General features: G+C 40.2%; 1 protein-coding gene and 1 long non-coding RNA gene across 5 annotated transcripts in view; one reads left to right on the top strand and one right to left on the bottom strand.

Moving 5' to 3' along the window:
* LOC125410692 (uncharacterized) overlaps positions 1–14,652 on the top strand; it is a 54,433-nt gene extending 39,781 nt beyond the window's left edge. For 2 of the 3 annotated variants that reach the window (XR_015737090.1, XR_015737092.1), the window contains 3 exons: positions 1,339–1,485; positions 8,415–8,561; positions 13,024–14,652. This is a non-coding gene — a long non-coding RNA (uncharacterized LOC125410692). Of the gene's footprint in view, positions 1–1,338; positions 1,486–8,414; positions 8,562–9,165; positions 9,389–13,023 lie in introns of all 3 variants that reach the window. The other variant, XR_015737091.1, reaches the window with a different exon arrangement.
* LOC146889227 (uncharacterized) overlaps positions 1–23,343 on the bottom strand; it is a 79,839-nt gene that overhangs the window by 43,312 nt on the left and 13,184 nt on the right. The window lies entirely within an intron of this gene.

Raw genomic sequence — 23,343 nt, forward strand, 5'->3', positions numbered from 1 at the left:
ATGGCAGTAGAGCTCCATGAAAGAGCTAGTGGGTGCCTGTCTACCGCCCTTCCTGTCTGGAAAAGAATAAAACACCACCAAGGAACAAAGGCCCATAAGACAGAGCTGCCTGGAGTTTTGCCCATCTCTAAGTGCTGTGAAAGTCATTTTGGTGTGGGTGTGGGTGTGTGGCTTGTTTTCCACATTTATTCAAACTGAGACCTAAGAGGTCGCAGGACTCTTTCTGTTCTGTTTCCTTCTTTGTAACTCTTTTTATTCTTACCCATGCCAGATACCTAAGCTGCTCTTAAAATTTTGGTCCCATTAGTTTGTTGTAGGTTTTACACAATAAAGTTATGTTAGGAAACCGAGAAGCTAAAAATTATGTTACCCCATACAGTGCAACAGATATACATGAGGGGTTCCTTGCTTACTTAGCATGCCCTAGGCACCTGAGATTCATTTATTACTACTTATTTTTGTGAGTGTAAGTTATATATAACCACTTTGCTTAAAGCGTTTATCAGGTCTAGGCGTTCCTAGTGGAATTTTCAGGATGACTTCTGTCTACTGTCGTCATCTACAATTAAAGGTACCTTGACGTCTTCCTTCCCAGTGTATCCTTTGCTCTTCTTCAGTGGTCTTATCCCTCAAGGGAAGACTTCCTAAGGAGAGACAGGCCCCACCTATGAGGCTGGGGCAGGGAATTAGATGAGATGTGGCCTGCTCAGTGGTAGGAAACAAACCCACTTACTACTTTGAGGGGGCGACTTAACTTAAGATAAAAGATTCAGAGATGCTTGCATCAACATAACTGGCCTTTCAACCTTTGTATGGCTTTTAGGAAAACTTCTCATAAATCCATACTGAAAAATATTAGTTAAAAAATGTCTTTTGAGAATGTTCTACTTAAAACTTGGTGTGCATAATTTCATTTTACAGTTTTTCTCCCAACTTCCCTTGATAACTATGCTTACATTGACATTAAAACTGTAACCTCCAAAGGTTTCCCTTAAGGAGCTATGCATAACATAGTCCAATTTAGATGGAAATTTATTAGATATTTAGTGTTATTTATAGGACAAAACTTTATAGATCCAACTCTGATCTGTCTGAGCGGTACTTATCATCCTTCCAATATATGTGTCCCTCCAATATTATAGAGCATTAAACGTTGAGGCCTAGCTAGGTATCACAGGGAGTGGCCAACCTTCACCCGGACACCCAAGTCCTGTCGCCTGCATCAGGATGTGAGCTGCTTCCCAGGGAATCTGTGAAGTGAATCTGGCAGGGAACCAGCTTTCCTGGCTGGTTCTTGATTGACTTGATTGACTGGCTGCATTTTCTTATTCTACCTAGAACTGGAGCCTAAGATTTAACCTCGAGCACAAGACAATCCTACACCAGCCTAGGCACTGGACGTAGAATGCGGCTGGAGAAGAGGAAACTCAAGGCTCAATCACTGACTGTCCACTGACTGCTTCTAAACAGGGGATACCTGAGAAGGTGGGTGCCTCAGCTCCCCATCTCCTCTCCCTTTCCCTCCTGCTTCCATCAGTTTCCATGTACTTTCCTTCTTCCCTGGTTTCTCTCCCTGTGTTGACCTAGCTAGGCCTCAAGGTTTAATGTTCTATAGAATTTGGAGGGACACATATATTGGATTGGATTTTTGTCTTTAGTGTTTTGATGTGGTTTCTGATGAAGGAACAGAGCTACTAGCTGTGGTGCTCAGATAAAACTAAAATGTAGCCTAAGCTGTCAGTAAATCACTTTTTCTTTCTCTGGAGGAAGAAGGCAGGGCTGACACATTTACTGGACTCTGTTTTGTTTTTTGCTTTTTGTTTTTTTGTATTGTAGTTTTTTTCAAATAGGAAAGGCGGGACAGAGCAATGCATGTTTTTCAGTGTGACAACAGTGCCATCATGTGGAATGTGTTCCGTTTATCCTTGTGCATGCACGGACTGCTCCCTCAAGCCTATATTGAATCGTATTTGAAAGTGAGGGTCAAAAAGATTCTCCAATGGCCGAGCCTTGCCTCCTTCCGTTTTCTCCTTTTGTCATGTAGGCATACTGGAGTCTTGGGATCCTTCAGAGTCTTAATGTAGACCTTAGTGTCCTAGGGCCCAGTTACTAGTGCACAGATGTCATGCGATCCAGTAACAGGACATGGAGGGGCGGGGTTTGCACTACTCAGCTTGCAAAAGGAATCTATTAGCTTGTGTATTAAGGCAGGAAGCCGCCTCCCTCTCTAGGTTCTGGTAGAAGTCACAGAAAACCAAGTAGGTACCTACAGTTATTGTAGTTGTCTTCAGTCGCCATCTTCCGCTAAGGCTAAGAATCATGGGAAGAAAGCTTAGCTCAGTGGCGTTGTGAGTTGTGAAACTCCATCCTGATGATGGCAGTAGAGCTCCATGAAGGAGCTAGTGAGCGCTGGTCTCCCGCCCTTCCTGTATGAAAAAACCGCCACCCAGAGACAAAGGGCTCAGAAAAGATGGATGCCTTTAGGTTTGCCTAGCTCTGAGTCATTTGCAAAGTATTTTGTTTTGATTTTCAGATGAAGCTAAACTGAGGCCTTAACCTAGCAAAGGTAATGGAACTGTTCAACCTCTGTTCCGTAGCACATTTAACCTGTCCTTTATAATTGTTTTATAACTGTCCTTTTGTTTAGACTAGGCACCTAGCGGTATTTAAATTTTTGATAGTATTTATTTTCTGTAATTTTTATACAGTAAGGATGTTCTATGAGGTTTAGAAGCAAAGTCCCTTGAAGTTGGCATGTGCAGGGCAGTGGCTATAAATGATGTGTTGAATGCTTGGTTTCCCTTTCCTAGACTGGGGTGGTGGTGGGGTGGGAAGCTAGTTTCTGTATAGTTCATGCAACAGAAAATTACTGATTTCTAATATTTGAAGAAGTATCCATGGTAGCTATTTTCACTCATAATATCATTAGAATGGTATTGTAGAAAACAATGAGATATAATTATTTTACTTTAATAATGTTATTAATGTTTTACTGAGTGTTTTCTATGTGTGTGTGAATCCATATTAGAGGCCAAGAGAATTCACTGAAAAATAAAATATGTTTTTAGTGATTTGATGTTGGTTATGGACATCTGATTCCTCTAGTTATTAGAGAAGTAAAAATAGTCTTTCTAATGACTTTATTGACTCATCTGCAGGTAAAAACTCATTGTATTTAAATATTATATCTTAATAAAACTGTCTTTTCTATTATCTTAACTTCAAGCTGGATTATAAACAATTCAACACAGACTGTGAAAAATAGTGGTGGACTAGAGTGTGGCCTGTGAAGATAACCTGGTAAAAGAGAAGGTTATGCCAACTCGTAGCTAAATCTGATCTTAGAGGACCTAAAGTTCCCTCTTCATTTTAGACAGGATCCAAGAATTGGATGAGCTTGAACTGCGCAGTGGAATGTACATACCCATGTAGGAACAGAGTGGGACTGATTTAAGAACTCATGCATAGTGGGGAAGTGGTAAGCTAAGCCCAAGGTTTGTGCTTATGTAGAACATCCAGGGTGCCAGTTCACAGTTAAGGTAAGCTTGTCCTTCAAGCAGTGGCTCTGCACCTAGGTAGGACTCTACACCGCCATGAAATAATAGCTTCAATGCTGACAGCACCATTCCAGGTTCCTGCTGTACTGGCCTGGACAAGGCCATTGGGCCTCAGAGAACCTGTGTATGCTAGTATTCTCTAGATATTCTAATTATTGAAGCAGTTACATGTCCTGATTGAGTAGTCTGGGGCTATTTTCTACTAAAATCTTAGACTTTGTCATGACTGCCACAAAAGAAATGGAAGTAGAGACTTTTTGAGTGCTTATTTTAATACGATCCTTTCCATTTTAGTATTTCCCTTTAACTGCCTTATTTTTACAAATCTATGTACAAGTGTACTTCTTAAAAGAGGCAACAGAGTTTAACAAATGCTGAAAGTGAACTCTTGAAGCTATGGGTAGAGACTTGCCTCACATGCATGAGGCCTTGTATTTGATACTAGGCACCCCATAAACAGTGGAGCCAGCCAGTAAACTCAGCACTAGAAGGCCAGGGAAGAAACACCAGAAGTTTAAGGTCATGCTATGCTACATGGGATCAGCCTGAACTGAGAACTCCTTTAAAATAAAATAAAGAAAGGCGAAAAGAATTTAGTGGGATTGAAGAGTTCAGTTTACATTTTTGACAATAAGTTCACATTGATTTCTATGAAGAGTATAAATGGAAATATATCAGCCCATGTTAGGTACAGTAAGGATTACTGAGTCTAGAAAAGGGATCCCTTGCAAATATATCTGTAGTAGTAATAGAGCTGCCTTCCTCGTGCCACTGAATGTAGAAGTCTCAGAGCATTCTTTTCCTGCTGTGTTTGGAATGTCTCTCTTAATTTTGACCACAGCAAAGCCTAGAACATAAACTTCTGGGCAGAAACACACAGATGAATAACAAAAAGCCATCTGGAGAAGGCAAGGAGCACTGAATGAAACCTTTTCTTTAGGTGGATTGCAAGGAAGCAGGAGCTAGGGCAGTCGGAGCCTGAGTTCTGTGTTAGATTCAGGCAGAGTAGTGTACTATGGGGTGGCCAGGTAGGTCTGGGTAGTCAGGGAGATTCTTTAAACAAAAGGAGGAAGAAAGAGAAAGAACAAACAACTATTTCACAGCAGTCCCTTTTGTATTTTTTTTCAGACTGGAAAGGTGGGAGCAGAGCCGTGCACGACTGTTGCCCTCTTTGCAGTGGGACACTAGTGCCATCATGTGGAATGTGTTTCCTTTATCCTTGCGCATACAGGCACTGCTTCCTCAAGCCCATTTCTAGCCATTCTGGAAAGGACAGCATGAGTCTCCAATGGCCTCGCCTCGCCTCTTTAATGTAGGCAGGCTGGAGTCTTGGGATCCTCAGAGTCTTTATGTAGACCTTAGTGTCCTTGGCCCCAGTTACTAGTGCACAGCTGTCCTGAGGTCCAGGAACAGGAAGTGGTGGGGCGGGGTTTGCGATACTCCCCTTTCAATAGTAATCTATCAGCTGGTGTCCTAGGGCTGGAAGGGTCCCGTTCTCCAGGTTCTGACAAATAAGTGAGAAAACTCTACTGTCCATGTTTCGGTTGGGGCCTGAATAGAAGTCTTGGAACTCGAATGGGCACCTACAATTGTTGTAATTGTCTGCAACCGCCATTGCCCGCCATGGCGAGGAATCATGGGAACGAAACTCAGAGGCATTATGAGTTGTGAAACTCCATCCTGATGATGGCGGTAGAGCTCCATGAAGGAACTAGTGAGCATTTATCTCCCGCCTTTCCTGTCTGAAAAAAATGCCACCTAGAGACAAAGGCCCCAGAAAAGATGGCTGGCCTGTGTTTTGCCCAGCTCTGAGCACTTTGAGAAGTATTTGTGAGTATATCTAGTTTTCTGCATTTTGCGAAGCTGAGATCTAAATTTAGGAAAGAACTTAGAACTCATTTTGTTATAGAGAATATTTCCCATTTCCATCTTTATAACCCCTCGATTTTACCAGTTCTAGATACTTATGATGTTCTTACAATTTTGGTCCCATTACTTTTTTTAGGTTTTACACACTAAGATTATGCTAGGAGATTTGGAATCAAGGAATTATGTTAATCTGTGCAGTGCAATGGATATAGTTGAAGGGTTCATTCCTTTCACAGCTCGCCCTAGGCCACTGACTTTCAATCACTACTACTTGGCAGAGGGTAATGCATACATAGTTTATGCTATTGGAAATTACCCAGTTCTTAATTTTGAGAGATAAATTCATGGAAGTAAACCTTATTTAGGAGGATGGAATTGTAAAAAAGAATTAATGGTAATTATGAGATCTTTTAGCAGGGCTTCTGGTGGCACATGCCTGGTACTGGTGACACAAGCCATTAATCTCAGCACTGAGGAGGCAGAGGCAGGAGGATCTGTGAGTCCTAGGCCAGCCTGGTCTACAGAATGAGTTCTGGGATAGCCAGGACTACACAGAACCCATGTCTTGGCAAACAAAACAACAGCAACAGAAATGAAATCTATTTATTTTGCTGGAATTATTTTATTAATCATTTTACTGAATGTTTTCTGTCTTTGAAAATGTCCAATAATAATAATAATAATAATAATTGTTGTTGTCATTATTATTTGGGTTTTGTTTTGAGACAGGGTTACTCTGTATAAAAATTCTAAGTGTCCTGGAACTCACCTAGTAGACCAGGCTGCTTTTGAAGTCACAGAGATCCCCTGGCCTCAGCCTCCCAAGTACTGGAATTAAAGGCCTGCACCAACACCACCACCACCACTGCTGGTCTGAGAAACCATTCTTGAGACCAAGAAAATTATCTCTACACTTCACATGTTTTCAATGGTTTGATGTTGCCCACGTGCTTCAGAGTCCACGTTTTTAAGAGAAAATTGCTATTTCTGAAGCCTAATTCTAGTACCTGTAGTCAAATCTTCATATTTCATTCACATATTATTTATTACTGAACTGCATATACTTCTATAACTCCAACATCAGGTAGTTTTATATATTATAGGATCTTATTAGAAAACAAGCATCTAAAGAATAGTAATAAAATAACTAAACAGGCAATGGATATGACAAAACAATTGAAAAAGAAAAGGAGCTAAGGAAAACTTAAGAGACACAGAGACACACATGTGCACACACAAGAATCCCATGAAATCCCAAAACAGGAAGACATAATACATAAAACAGAATGTGTAATGTGTGTGTGTGTGTGTGTGTGTGTGTGTGTGTGTGTGTGTGCTTTAAATGCCCTAATATTATTATGAGACAAAGAACCTCCAAATCTGACATTGAGTTCATTTTGTATTGGCCATCTACTGCTAGGCATGGGGCCCAGGCCTTAATGTTTGTTTCTCCAGTGTGATTCCCTTGAGAAAAGCTAATTTTGCATTTCCAACTGGCTCTGTCAACTGAGTTGATATGTGTTTGAGCCATGTTGTGGCCAGAAGGCCTTAGTGGCGTCCTCCATCCCCTCTGACTCTTAAACCACTCCATCAATCTTCTTTTTTTTTTAAAGTAATTTTATTAAATTATAAAAGTTTCCATTTCCGCCCCACCTCCCAACACCCTCCCACTCCCCCCACTCCCTCTCCTCCTCCCTCTTCGTCCCTAAGGGCAGACAGGGTTTCCTGCCTTGTGGGAAGTTCAAGCTCCTCCCCCTCCCTCCAGGTCCAGGAAGGTGAGAATCCAAACAGACTGAATATGGGATCAGGGAAGAATATAGTTCAACTAAGGGAGTCATTTTTGGGATTACAGGAGACTTGATTATATATGGGATCCCAGGTCCAAGGAGAGATCCCCAGATTGTTCTCTGGACAGAGGAGAGGGTGCCTGAATCGGCCTTGGCCCATAACCATACTGATGAATATTTTGCTTATCTCCATCAATCTTCTCTTATGAAAAGCTCCTGAGCCCTGGTGGGGGGTAAGGATTTCATGGAGACTTTGTTCTTTTTCTCCTTTCTTTCTTTCTTTCTTTCTTTCTTTCTTTCTTTCTTTCTTTCTTTCTTTCTTTCTTTCTTTCCTTCCTTCCTTCCTTCCTTCCTTCCTTCTTTCTTTCTTTCCTTCTTTCTTTCTCTCTTTATTTCTTTCTTGTGAGTATGTTAAAGGCTGTCACTTGCTGCATATTGTATGACTGTTGGTCTCTGTTTTTGTTCGCATATGCTGCAGAAAGCAGCTTCTCTGATGTTGACTGAGTAAGGCACTGATCTTCAGTGGTCTTATCCCTCAAGGGAAGACTTCCTAAGGAGAGACAGGCCCCACCTAAGAGGCTGGGGCAGGGAATTGGATGTGATGTGGCATGCTCAATGATAGGAAACAAACCTACTTACTACTTTGAGGAGGCGACTTAAGATAAAAGATTTACAATTAAGGTCTTTCAAACTTTGTATGGTTTTGAAGAAAACTTCAGTTAAAAAAATTTGAGAATGTTCTTCTTAAAGTACTGCACATTGTCATTTTCATTTTTTCTCCCTACTTTCCTTGATATCCATGTGTACATTGAGATTAAAACTGTCACCTCCAAAGGTTTCCCAAAAATAAAGGTATGAGTAGCTATGTATAACATGGTCCAATTTAGATGGAAATGTATTATATTCTTAGTTTTATATATAGGACAAAAGTTTATAGATCCAATTCTGTGATCTGTCTGAGTGGTAGTCATATAGTATATTGGTATAGTCACTCCAACACTATAGAGCATTAAACGTTGAGGCCTAGCTAGGTATCACAGGGGTTGGGCAACCTTCAGCTGGACACCCAAGTCCTGTTGCCTGGATCAGGATGTGAGCTGCTTCCCAGGGAATCTGTGAAGTGAATCTGGCAGGGAACCAGCTTTCCTGGCTGGTTCTTGATTGACTTGATTGACTGGCTGCATTTTCTTATTCTACCTAGAACTGGAGCCTAAGATTTAACCTCGAGCACAAGACAATCCTACACCAGCCTAGGCACTGGACGTAGAATGCGGCTGGAGAAGAGGAAACTCAAGGCTCAATCACTGACTGTCCACTGACTGCTTCTAAACAGGGGATACCTGAGAAGGTGGGTGCCTCGGCTCCCCATCTCCTCTCCCTTTCCCTCCTGCTTCCATCAGTTTCCATGTACTTTCCTTCTTCCCTACTTTAGTGTTTCGATGGTGCTTTCTGATGAGGGAAGAGCGCTCCTAGCTGTGGAGCTAGGATAAAATTAAAAGTGTAGGTAAATCACTTTTGCTCTCTGTGGAGGAAGAAGGCAGAGCTGCCACAGTTGCTGGACTCTGCGTCTCTTTTTGTAGGTTTCTTTTTTTTTCAGAAAGGAAGGGCGGGAGCAGAGCAGTGCACGACTGTTTCCTTATTTCCAGTGTGACAACAGTGCCATCATGTGGAATGTGTTTCCTTTATCCTTGCGCATGCACACACCGCTTCCTCGAGCCTATTTCTGGCCATTTTTGAAAGTTGGGGTCAAAATGATTCTCAAATGGCCAAGTGGAGCCTCCTTCCGTACTCTACTTTTTCTTTGTGAAGGCTGACTAGAATCATGGGATCCTTCAGAGTCTTAATGTAGACCCTAGTGACTGAGGGCCCAGATACTGTCATGTAGTCCAGGAACAGGAAGTGGAGGGGTGGGGTTTGCACTGCTCTGCTGAATCAACTATCTTGTGTCTTAGGGCAGGATGCTGCTTCCTTCTTCATGTTCTGGTGTGAAAACGAATGGTTTATTTCTGTTGGGGCCTGAGAAGATGAGAAAGGCCAACGAGGCATCTACAGTTCTAGCTGTTTTGTAATCTCCATCTTCCATCATGGCTAAGAATCATGGGAAGGAAGTTCAGTGGTGCTGTGAGTTGTGAAACTCCATCCGGATGATGGCAGTAGAGCTCAATGAAAAAGCTAGTGAGTGCTTATTTCCCCGCCTTTTCTGTTTGGAAAAACGCTACCCTGACACAAAGGTCCCATAAAAGATGTCTGCCTGGAGTTTTGCCTAGCTCTGAAGATTATGTCTTGTTTTCTGCATTTATCTAAATTGAAGGTCAAATTTAGCCAAGGCTGTAGGAATGTTTCTCTTCTTTTATGGAAGATGTTTCCCATTTCATTCTTTTTCACCTTTTCAGCTTCTTAGCATTATTAAAATTTTCGGTACTGTTTTCCCTGAGCTTCAGAAGGAAAGTAATATGACATGAATCCATGCAGACCAATGGCTCTTCAGAAGTGGTCCAATAATTGGGTTTTATGCCCTAAGGCCTGGTTTTGAGCCTCAATTCTGACTGCCCTTAGTTTTCCTATGTTGCAATAGTTTTAGTAGTATTTATTTTTGTCTTATTTTGCATGTGAAATCAATCTAAGGCATAACTGTAGTCATTCTCTTCCAACTCTTTTTCTTGTGTTATGTAGAATATTCCTATTTCCTTGTTTAAACTGTTCATTTTCACCCGTTTTATGTACTTAATGGTGTCCTTAAAGGTTATGCAATATTTATTTGCTTTAATTCTCACACAATAAAGAGGGGTTTAGAAACAAATTTAACCTCCCTTCCCTCCCTCTCCCCTTCCTTTTGACCCTCTCCTATGGTCCCCACGTTCCCAACTTACTCAGGAGATCTTTTCTTTTTCTACGTTCCATGTAGATTAGATCCATATATGTCTATCTTAAGGTTCTCATTGTTGCCTAGGTTCTCTGGGATTGTGGTTTGTAGGTTGTTATTCTTGCTTTATCTCTAAAAGCCACTTATTAGTGAATACATATGCTCTTTCTGGATCTGGGTTACCTCACACAATATGATGTTTTCTAGCTTCATCCATCTGCCTGCAAACTGTATTGCTGGGTCTTGAGGAAGCTTATTTCCTAATTTTCTGAGAAACTGCCAAACTGAAATTTCCAAAGTACCTGTACACTCCCACCAGCAATGCAGGAGAGTTCCTTTTACCCCAATATTCTCCAGCATAATGTGTCATCAGTGATTTTAATCTTGGCCATTCTTACAGGTGTAAGATAGAATCTCAGAATTGTTTGAGTGTCTTTCAGTCATTTGGGATTCATCTATTGAGAGTTCTCTGTTTAGGTCTGTACCCTATTTTTTTTATTCGATTATTTGTTCTTTTGATGGTTTCTTGAGTTCTTTGTATATATTTTTAGACCAGCCCTCTGTCTAATGTGGGGTTGGTGAAGATCTTCTCCCAATCAGTAGGTTGCCTTTTTGTCTTCATGACAGTGTCCTTTGCTTTACAGAAGCTTTTCAGTTTCAGGAGGTCCCATTTATTAATTGTTTCTCTTAGTGTCTGTGCTGCTGGGATTATATTTAGGAAGTGGTCTCCTGTGCCAATGCATTCAAATGTACTTCCCACTTTCTCTTCTATAAGGTTCAGTGTGGCTAGCTTTATGTTGAGGTCTTTGATCCATTTGGACTTGAGTTTTGTGCATGGTGATAGATATGCATTTATTTTCATTCTTCTACATGTTGATATCCAGTTATGCCAGCACCATTTGTTAAATATACTTTCTTCTTTCTATTTTATGTTTTTGTGCTTCTTTGTCAAAAATCAGGTGTTCGAAAGTATATGGATTAATATCCGGGTTTTCTATTCGGTTCTATTGGCCCTCCTGTTTGTTTTTATGCTGATACCAGTCTGTTTTCAGTACTGTAGCTCTGAAGTAGAGTTTGAAGCCGGGTTGTGATGCCTCCAGAAGTTTCTTTATTATACAGGATTGTTTTGACTATCCTGGGTTTTTTGCTTTTCTATATGAAGCTGAGTATTGTTCTTTCAAGGTCTGTGTAGAATTTTGACTATAGATTGCTTTTGGTAAGATTGCCACTTTTTACTGTGTTAATTCTATATACCCAAGAGCATGGGAGATCTTTCCATCTCTTCATTTTTTTTTTTCCTTTAAAGTTTTAAAGTTCTTGTCATAGTGGTCTTTCTCTTGTTTGGTTGGTGTTAGCCCAAGGTATTTTATGTTATGCTATGTTTGTGGCTATTGTGAGGCATGATGTTTCTGATTTCTTTCTTGGTCCATTTATCATCTGTATAAAGGTAGGCTATTGTTATGTTTTTTTGTTTTTTGTTTTTTTTAGTTAATCTTGTGTCCTGCTACATTACAGAAGCTGTTGATGAGTTGTACAAGTTCCTTGGTAGAATTTTTGGGATCACCGAAATATACTATCATATCGACTGTGAATAGTGAGAGTTTGACTTTTCTGATTTGTATTCCCTTGATCTCCTTTTGTTGTCTTATTGCTCTACTCTAGCTAGGACCTCAAGAGAGAGTGGACAACCTTGTCTTGTTGCTGATTTCAGTGGGATCGCTAGGAGTTTCCATTTAGTTTGATGTTGGCTATTGGTTTGCTGTATATTGCGTTTATTATGTTTAGGTATGTTTCTTGTATCTCTGATCTCTCCAAGATCTTTATCATGAAGGGATGTTGTATTTTGTTGAAGGCTTTTTCATACTTGCCTTGATTTATGATTTTGTTCTGTAAAACTATAAAAATCCTGTGAAACTGCTTCCACGTTGGAACATAGAATCTGGAACAAACTCAAATCTATGTTCACAGGCCACTGTCACTCAGAATGGCTCCAGAAAAAAACTATCTCTTGTTCCCTTTAAGATGGGAGTTGTGTGTCAGAGCTGGGCAGTGCTGGTCACATCTCTAATCCCAGCACTTGGGTAGTAGAACCAGGCCGATCTCCTTGAGTTTGAGGCCAGCCTGGTCTACAAGAGCTAGTTCCAGGACAGGCTCCATAGATACAGAGAAACCCTGTCTTGGGGAAAAAAGAAAAAGATGGTAGTTGTGTAGTTTATGTTGACATGGTGGCATAAACATGTCATCTCAGCACTTAGGGAGGTTAAAATAGTTGAGTCCTTATAATTTGAGGTTCACCTGAACTAATTTAGGGATAAATAAGTCCCAGCTCTTGTCTGGGTCTGGCATTCCACCTAATCTTTACATATATCTGTTTCAAAAGAAAAAGGGCTGAGTGTGTATCTCTGTGGTAGAGTATTTGATTGTTTTGTTAGAGGCACTAGACTCAATCCTCAGTATCAAAAAGGGAATAAAGATGTAAAAATCAAGGGTTGCTGATGTAACTCATTGGTGAGACTTGATTGTAAGACTGTTTCTTTAAATTAATAAAGGGCCTAGATTAATTCTTCCAGGCTCAGTACCACAAACTGACCAGGTGTGTGTGTGTGTGGGGGCACACGATCACTGGAAGACTGGAAGTGCTTGAATATACATAAAGGAACAAGTAAAAAGCTCTTGGATTTGTGATTTTGTTTACAGATGTTCCCAGGGTTCAAGTGCTTTCCTTTTACTTTTTCCTTACTGGATAAATATCACCGAGTTAATTATGCCTGAATGCACAGCAATGGAGAGAGAATTTATCTAGGCAAAAGATGATGATAGGTGGTTTTCGTTCTTTGGCTTGGATTAGGAAAAGCAAAAGTAAAATGGTGGCTTTGTAAGCTAGCTCACTAACTCACAAAATGGTTGACAGGCATTTTTCTTTCTCTTTGTTCTTTTTTTTTTCCAGACCAAATGGGCGGGAGAAGAGGATGCAAGATGGCGCCAATGAGCTTACATAGAGCACTACTGCCCTCTAGAGGCCTCAGTTTTAACAGATGGAGCACAGTCAAAGTTTCTTTCCCATAAGCCCCAGCCAGGAAGAGGACTGGCTGCCAAACTGAAGCTGAGTGTGTTCTAGACTGGGCTACACTAGAAAACAGGTATACCCTGGAAGCTGATGCAACTCCTCATAGAACCTGGAGATCTGGAGATCCCAGGTTGGGATACGGAAAGTGTGTTCTATCAAGTTTGGACTTGAGAACTGGAAAAAACTCAAAAGACAAATGCAAACTCTCCACAGTCTAGATGTTTTCTGGGCTAGAGAGTGAGATTTTGTGTCAAAGAATTTAATGCAGGCTGGGTGGTGGTGGTTTTTGCTTTTAATCCCAGCACTCGGGAGGCAGAGGCAGACAGATCTGTGTGTGTTCGAGTCCAGCCTGGGCTACAAGAGCTAGTTTCAGTACAGGCTCCAAAGCTACAAGAGAAACCCTGTCTCAAAAAAACTTAAGGCAGTCTTATGGGGAATGGCCATGACAGGTGTGGAAGGGTGTGTTTGTGTGTAGGAAGGGAGTGTGTGGAGGGCATGGGTAGGTGTGTGTGTATAGATGGGGTAGGGGGGGATGTTCTAAGGTATGTAGGAGACAGAGAGTGTAGATTCAGTTTGAGCCTTAAAATGAACATTTTTTTTTACAGAAATATAATAGGTAATCCTAAATTTCACTTAGAATTTGAAGATGAGTAATTGATAGTTGAGATTTTCATATGTGAAAATATTATATCAACTAAAATACAGAAATATGTTAATATAAGTCTATACCCACAGTTAAGGAGATGCCTGAGTTTGAGTTATGCATCTGTTATGTTGCTGTTATGTTGTCTGTCAGTGTTTAAGATTGTTTGTTTGAATGTTTCTGGGAAACATGCATATCCATTTTAAGAACTAAACAGATGGTAACAAATAGTGATTGTATAAGAATGGAGTAGATATATGCACTGAAAGCTCTCAGGGCACACACATCTGGGTGACTGAATTAAGTTGCACTTTTAACCATTTGATGCTTTTTAAAAATGTTTTTGAAAGATACAGTTTGCTTTTTCTATTTTTGAACAGACACTTTGTAGTCCAGCACTCACCATCTTGAACCTGAAGGGTCCACGAATAAGAATATAAAAATGTAGATTCCAGAAATAAGAATGTAAAAGTAAAGAAATATAAAGTTTTAAGCCTAGGAAAATGAAAGCAGGCTGTCAGCTTCTTAAGGATTAACAATTAACAAAGGGTTGCTCGGCTTTACAAATGGCTACTTTGTCTACAAGAGTGAAGCATCCAGTGAAGCATCCCTCTACAAACTGAGGGTCAGCTTGGCAAACTGATTGTTGGGGAATGCAGACCCTCAGACCCTGAACTTTCTATGACCCCTTGCCTGCCTGAGTGAACAACTTGTTTTCCTATGCTTGCAGCATGAGTTCCTGATGTCAGGGAAGTAGTTTCTTGTGGGCTTACAGCTGAAAAATCCCTAGAGCTAGGGCGTCAAGGAGACTACTATATAAGCTGTCCTGGAATACAATAAAATTGGCATTTTTGTTTCAAGAGTGACTCATGTCTCTGTGTGTTTCTTAATCCCCAGACCCTTGCCTGACCACAGTTCCATGACCAGACCACAGTTCCATGACTCATGACCAGAAATTGATGCGAGCTGAGTTAACTTTTAAATGATGGGATGTACATGGCTTTTGACTTTTTGGTTGTGCATTTTTCCATACCCTTCCCTGCTTTGTGAAACTGGCAGTATCAGGGGAGATGTAGAGCCTTGGTAAACACTATCAAGGGATACCAGGGAAAACAATAAATTAAGTACAAACACTAGTTTAACTGAAAAACGGTTAGTGGAAATTGCAAGGAAGGGCAATTTGTATCTGAGTTTTACCTTGATTGCAAAAATTCTTTTGTTGTCTAATGCTTGCTATAAAAGGAGCTCAAAAACCAATCCTCTGCCACAACCTTATAAAAATTCATCTCTGGCTGTGCTCTCGGCTAGCTGATAAGATTTTGTGACCTAGGGAGATTTTTTTCCTGGAATATGGCTTCTGGAATAAAGTTCGCTTCTTCTTTATTAGACTTTCCTGGTCTGTCCCCATTTTTGTGTGACCCCCGTGGACCCAACAAACCCACTTCTCTGATGCATTGGACATATTTGAAAGTTGTCTTGATTATGACTTTCTTTGTTCTATAAGACTATTTAAAAAAAAAAGCCTGTGAAACTGGGTCGTGGTCACTCAGAATGGCTCAAGATTAAAAATAAAAAGATATCTTATTTCCTTTAAGATGATAGCTGTGATTTTTACATCAACATCAGAAGCTGCCCAAAAATTAGAACTTTTTAGAGGTAAAATACAATGTAATTAAGTTAAAAAAAACAAAATAAAACGGAATACCAGCCTGATTCCTGGGTGCCAAAGGACTAACTAGTACCTAGGTCAGAATATGAAGAATACTTGGAAGTAAATCTGGATGAGAGCCATGATTTGTTTTCTCTAATCCTGTAATCCTGTGGTTAAGCATTTCCTCTTCCCTCCTAGGTCTGGATCCTCTAGGTTTGTTCCCAGAACCACCATAAAATCTGATGATATATAGAAGCTTTTGGGATAGAAGGCTGCTGCTTGCTTGGTCGTGTGGATACTGACTTCTTCGAAAAGATGGTTCTAGATTAGTGGGTGCCTAGGTCTCAATTCTTTTTTTTTTTTTCCATAGTTTTGGTACTGGGATAAAATTCTAGCGTTTCCTAATATATCTAATTTGCTAACATATCCTAATTTGGTATGGATACCAAATGGAAATCAAACGGCAAATTCTTAGATAAACTCATCCTTTTTCAGATTGAGAAAAAAAGGTTCTCTTGTGTGTGTGTGTGTGTGTGTGTGTGTGTGTGTGTGTGTGTGTGTTTTCTCAGCTTGGCAGGGCTGGAGTAGAGTCAACTCCTTGAAGTTTATGGAGCAATACTGCCATCCTGTGGACAAGTTTCACAACCCCCACCTCGGATACAGTATTCCATGCAAGTCTCTGGAAGTCCCTAGGAAGGCTGAAGCTGTGGGAAATGATCCCAGACTGTACTAAACATTTATGAATAGCACAGAGCCGTATGCACTAGTGTAGTCAGTCTTCGCGTGTAACCTAGGGACAGCGCGACCAGAACCAAGTGCACAGTTGCCCAGAGGTGCAGGCAGAGGCGGTGGAGGGGTGGAGAATCAGGGTTTTTTATCTTTTTAGATTAAAAAATTTGTATTTATTAGTCTTATTATTTTCAATTATGTGTGCATTATTAAATCAACTCAGACCCTCCACAATAGCAGTGGATAAAACTGAACTATTCCTCCAGCCCCAAGCTTGGAGTCTCTAAAAATTAATTCCTCTGAAGCTCACCATGACCATTAAATTTCCATTGGGAGCAACTGGCTGATTTACCAAGACTGAGGAAGGCAAAAGGAACACACACGTCCAAGGGCATGGTGATTTCATGAGAAAGCTTACATGCTGCTCTAAGGGAACTGAGTAATCTACAAGGGCCCCAGGAACATACATTTATATCTAGGAGGGGTGCTTTGTTTTTTCCAAACTTGAGGATCCTAGTTGGTGGTCCTAATGCCTTCCTATATCAGTATTTTTGTCCAAGGGTCATCTTTGCAGGCTCCTCCTCTTTTAAGTATCATTAGTGTCTAGGTCTCTCCTAAATCCTTTGGAAATGGTATGATGGCCCAGCTTGGAGCCTAATCTTCCAAGACCTTTTAAGACCTTTAGGCCAGTCCTTCCCTTTCAGGTAAGCTGCACAGAAAAGAAATTGGTGTTTTATGTATTCTCGTGTTAGTATAGATCTGGACAATTCCTGAATCTTCCTCATCTTGAGCACTCTTCCCTACCCTGCCTGTCTGAAAAAAACTTGAGTAAGAAAAAGAAGCTAGGACATGTATTTACAGTTCTCTTTAGCCTTGGTGGTATGATTTACTTTAGTCAAGTAATTGGCTACAATATCATTTTCACTCCACCATGGGATTGCTTTGGTGAATAAAGGCAGACAAGGGGGCAAGTGCTTTAAGTTCAGTGCGGGAGAAGTCTGTATTCTGTCAATCATGTTTTAAATAAACGCTGATTGGCAAGGCAGAAAGTATAGGTAGGTAAACCAGACAGGAAGTAGAGGCGGGGCGATGAGAATAGAAGTATTCTGGGAAGCAGGAAGCTCCGTCCGCAGTTCTGCCCAGATCGCCTAAAAAGCAAGATGTGACCTGCCCCACTGAGAAAGGTACTGAGTCATGTGGCTAACATAGATAAGAATGATGGGTTAATATAAGCTACAAGAGCTAATAAGTAGGCTGAGCTAATGGACCAATCAGTTTTATAACTTATGGAGATCTCTGATTTTCTTTGGGGCATGCTGGTTGTGGGGTATTGGGCAGGATAGAAACCCCAACAAGCAGGCCCTTCATGTTACAGTCCATAGAACACCTTTGTTTTGTTTTTATTTTGAGAGACAACATCTAGATGTGTATCCCTGAGTAGTGTTGCCTCAGCATCGGGCTTGGGGTAGTTTGTGTTTTAATGTATTTCTAACAAAACTAAGTAACAATGTGAATCCTAAGAAAAACATATATAGATTTCCCCCCCTGGGAAGGAGAAATAGCAAGATTTCCTGACAAAATTGGGAGCTGGGTGGGGGGGAGAGGGCAGAAGGAGAAGGGGAGGGGGAGAGGGCAGTTCTTAAAAAAAAAGGATAATTGAGATGGAGGAAGGACAGAAATATTTTTGATTGAGGGAGCCATCATGGGGCAAGCAAGAAACCTGGCACTAGAGAAATTCCAGGACTCTACAAGGATGACCCCTGCTAAGACTCTAAACAAAAGAGGAGAGGGGGCCTGATCTTGCCTTGCCATGTAGTCAGACTGATGACTATCTTAAATGTTGCCATAGAACCTTCATCCAACAATTGATGGAGACAGGGGCAGAGACTCGCAGTAGAGCACTGGACTGAGCTCCCAAAGTCCAGATAAAGAGAGGGAAGAGTGAGAATATGAGTAAAGAGGTCAAGATCATGATGGGGACACCCACTGAAACGGTTTACCTGAGCTAATGGGAGCTCATCACCTATAGCAGGACTGGGAAGGATCCAGTATAGAACCAAACTGGACCATCTGAATGTGGGTGACAGTTGTATGGCTGAGGCAGACTGCGGGACCACTGGCAGTGGCACCAGGATTTATCCGTACTGCTTGTGCTTGCCTTTGGGGAACCTATCTCTTTGGATGGATACCTTCTTCAGCCTAGATATAGTAGGGAGGGCCTTGAACCTTCCTCAAAGCAAAGTGCCTTACCCTCTCTGAGGAAGGGATGGGGTGTGGGGGTTGGAGGAGGGGAAGGAGTGGAAACTGGGATTGGTATGTAAAATGCTAAAAGATATCTCTACCAAAAACTTCACAATTCCAAATGTTCCTTTTTATTACTGTTTAATACTAATATTCTTTCAGTCTCTCCTTCCAAAGGAGAAAATATTTCTTGTCCATCCCCAGTTCCAAAGGAAGACTCCAGAGATGTTTAAGACTCATCAGAAATCTATACTGGTTATGAGGACAGGCGCTTTTGACTCAGGCTGCCATCAATGGACTCCGTTTGTCCATCATATACCACTGTATTCTTTCTCTGATACTTTAGAAAAAGCAACCATTTTACAGGGGAATAAATACCTTTCCTGTATATATTGTATTTGTGTATTATCTTATGCTGTTTGAGCTCACAGAGAAGCTGGCTGTGGAGGTGGGGCTGGCCTTCCTACTTAAGACCCAAGCATGTTTGTCTGAAAGTAAGCTCCTAAACCTCCTGTCCTTGGTCAGTCTAGGCACTTAGTTCAGGGAAGAGAGAGCAAAGAAACAGCCAAAGAATAAAGGCACTGTATCCTTAAGGAAGAGCTCCGAGTAAACTTATTTCCAACAGAGGTTTCTATTGTTTATTCTACAGGAAGATGTCTGTAAAGAACACAGGTAATGGGGTTCTCATCCCCAGAAAGGACTTCATCTGCAAACCCTCAGTAACACCAGCATCACAGTTCTAACAGGCCTTCAGTTGATTTCTGAAAGATGTTAGAAACATTGATTTGATGATGGTTTGCTATCTACCTGTTGGCCTGTTTCTATATGGTACCTACACTCACAGAAAACCAAAAGCACAGGAATGGTAGATCATTCTTTGGACCATACAGAATATAAAAAAGATCTTTGAGTGTCCTGTCTTTTCTATGAGGTTTGCCTAGGAATTTACAAAGCCTTGTCAACAATATGTACATAGGTAATCTTAATTTATTATGTTATTCTATGAATATAGTTTAGATCCAGCTATCATTTAATTAATAAGATGTTACTGTGATTTGAAATAAATAAAAGGGAACTCATAAGTAGAAGAGATATGAAATATTAAAAGAATGTGGAAGCTTAGTCCTAAATGAAGAATATTGAATGTTTCCAACATGGGAAAGGTCTGGGTAGGTTAATATAAAATATAGGAAAGATGAAGAATAGCAATGGTATATGTACGATTAAAATTTCTAATGTCAGGGTCCGGCCAAACCTATTTAAATCAATAGAATTCTCTTAAGTTAAAGAGAATTTTGGTAGTATTCACAAGGACTGAGTTAAACAATCAAAATTGTCTACTCAAGACTTATTTATAGTGTTTGACTTTTGGCATACTTTATCTAAATGTTTCCCAAAAGTTAAAAAAGATACAAGAATGGTGTAACTGACATGCGTTTTTAATAACCATAATTAGAAGCCTTTACTAATGTGGACAGAGGGATCAAATGGGACTGTATTTTGGCCCTTTACCTCAAAGGTCTTACAACTCTTGAAAGTAACCTGTCTTCATGATCAGACAAGCTATGGAACCTCTATAAGGTGGACTCTAACCAGTGTACATTAGCATTCGTACATTGTATGAACAAAAGAGTCCATACAAAAGAAAATCCCCTCAATGCTTCAAAAGAATGTTGTCAGCAATGCTTTGTGACTTGTGTGCAACAGGTGAACAAATGGTAACAATAAAAAGGAAAAAGAAGCGAAGAGTCTGAGGGTCTCCAAAGAAGACAGGCTTTGACAGTAAAGTATAATCAAAGATTAAAAATTAGATATGAATATATGCATATATTTAATAATTATACACAAAATTATTAATAGGTATAATTACATATAGGATATATTTGGATCATACTCACCAGACATTAGGCTTATATCTATGGGAGATGCTTTTAGAAAACCATTTCTGACTAATGCTTTTGATGAGGAAAATGCTGGGTAGATAGAAGACTTCAAACTTTAGGACAATTTTAACACTGTAGCACCTACATGGGAACCTACAGTTGAGAGAGACAGGGCTACTGTTCTAACTTCCAAATCATATGCTACTTAAATATATTTTCTTATTTATATGGGTGTTTTATTTTTGCTGTGGGACAATGTCCGTTTAACCTGTCACTTGTATTATTTTTAATAAAATGATGATTGGCCAATAGCCAAGCAGGAAATATAGGCAGGGTGGACAGGTAGGAAGTAGACGTAGGGCAATGAGAATGCTGGGAAGAGGGAAGCGCAGTCTGTGGTCTTCTTGACCAGCCTCAGAGGAAGCAAGATGTACTGCCTTGCTATAAAAGGTACCAAGCCACTTAATATCAATGGACTCAACTCACCTATAAAAAGGCACAGACTAAGAGATTGGATACAAAAACGGGATCCAACATTCTGCTGTTTACAAGAAACACACCTCAACCACATAGACAGACATCTACTCAGAGTAAAGGGTTGGGAAAAGGTTTTTCAAGCAAAGGAACCTAAGAAACAAGCAGGTGTGGCCATTCTAATTTCCAACAAAATTGACTTCAAACTAAAATCAATCAGAAGAGATGGAGACGGACATTTTATATTCATAACAGGAACAATTCATCAGGAGGAAGTCTCAATCCTGAATATCTATGCCCCTAATATAAAAGCACCCACTTATGTAAAAGAAAAACTTCTAGAACTCAAGGTAGTCATCAAACCACACACACTAATAGTAGGAGACTTCAACATACCTCTCTCACCAATGGACACAACATACTCAAACCTATGGGACACTATAAAAGCAGTGCTAAGAGGAAAGTTCATAGCACTAAGTGCCCAATTAAAGAAAACGGAGAAAGCACACATTGGAGACTTAACAGCACACCTGAAAGCTCTAGAAAAAAAAAGAAGCAGATTCACCCAGGAGGAGTAGAAGACTGGAAATAATCAGACTGAGGGCTGAAATCAACAAAATAGAAACACAGAAAACAATCCAAAGAATCAATGAAACAAAAAGCTGGTTCTTGGAGAAAATCAACAAGATCGACAAAACCCTATCCAAACTAATCAAATGGCAGAGAGAGAACATGTGATTAATAAGATCAGAAATGAAAAGGGGAACATAACCACAGACACAGAGGAAATTCAGAGAATCATTAGATCTTACTACAAAAGCCTTTATGTCACAATTGGAAAATGTACAAGAAATGGACTCGTTTTTAGATAAGTACCATATACCAAAGTTGAACCAAGACCAGGTGAAGAATCTAAATAGACCTGTCAGTCGTGAAGAATTAGAAGCTGTTATCAAAAATCTCCCTACCAAAAGATCAACTCCAAAAAATTGGTTGCCCTCCTATACACAAAGGATAAAGAAGCAGAGAGGGAAATCAGAGAAACATCATCTTTCACGATAGCCACAAATAGCATAAAATATCTTGGGGTAACTCTAACCAAGGAAGTGAAAGACCTATTTGACAAGAACTTTTAAGTCTTTGAAGAAAGAAATTGAGGAGGATACCAGAAAATGGAAAGATCTCCCTTGCTTTTGGATTGGGAGGATCAACATAGTAAAAATGGCAATTCTACCAAAAGCAATCTATAGATTCAATGCAATCCCCATCAAAATCCCATCAAACTCCTTCACAGACCTTGAGAGAACAATAATCAAGTTTATATGGAAAAACAAAAAACCCAGGATAGCCAAAGCAATCTTATACAATAGAGGAACTTCTGGAGGCATTACCATTCCTGACTTCAAACTCTATTACAGGGCTACAGTATTGAAAACAGCTTGGTATTGGCATAAGAACAGAGAAGTCAACCTATGGAATCGAATAGAAGACATGGATATTAACCTACAAACATATGAACACCTGATTTTCGACAAGGGAGCTAAAGTTATACAATGGAAGAAAGAAAGCATCTTTCATATGCCAACAAATGGTGCTGGCATAACTGGATGTCAACTTGTAGAAGAATGAAAGTAGATCCATATCTACCACCATGCACAAAACTCAAGTCCAAATGAATTAAAGACATCAACATTAATCTGACCACTTTGAACCTGAGAGAAGAGAAAGTGGGAAGTAGTCTACAAGACATAGGCACAGGAGACCACTTCCTAAGTAGAACCCCAGTAGCACAGACAATAAGAGAATCAATGAATAAATGGGACCTCCTGAAACTGAGAAGATTCTGTAAAGCAAAGGACACTATCAGTACAACAAAAAGGCTACTGTCTAACTGGGAGAAGATCTTCACCAACCCCTCATCAGACAAAGGTCTGATCTCCAAAATATACAAAGAACTCAAGAAAATAGACACTAAAACTCCAATTAACCCAATTAAAAAATGGGGTACTGAACTGAACAGAGAATTCACAACAGATGAACTTCGAATGGCCAAAAGACACTTAAGGTCATGCTCAACCTCCTTAGCGATCAGGGAAATGCAAATCAAAACCACTTTGAAATACCATCTTACACCTGTCAGAATAGCTAAACTCTAAAACACCAATGATAGCCTATGCTGGAGAGGATGTGGAATGAGGGGAACACTCATCCATTGTTGGTGGGAATGCAAACTTGTGCAGCCACTGTGGAAATCAGTGTGGCGGTTTCTCAGGAAACTGGGAGTCAACCTCCCTCAGGATCCAGCAATTCCACTCCTGGGAATATACCCAAGAGATGCCCTATCATACTACAAAAGCATTTGTTCAACTATGTTCATAGCAGCACTATTTGTAATAGCCAGAACCTGGAAACAACCCAGGTGCCCCTCAATAGAAGAATGGTTAAAGAAGTTGTGGAACATATACACATTAGAGTTTTACTCAGCGGTAAAAACAATAACATCTTGAATTTTGCATGCAAATGGATGGAAATAGAAAACGCTTTACTGAGTGAGGCAAGCCAGACCTAAAAAGAGGAAT

This window comes from Myodes glareolus, chromosome X, assembly GCF_982192425.1.
Source record: "Myodes glareolus chromosome X, mMyoGla1.1, whole genome shotgun sequence".
Taxonomy (NCBI): domain Eukaryota; kingdom Metazoa; phylum Chordata; class Mammalia; order Rodentia; family Cricetidae; genus Myodes; species Myodes glareolus.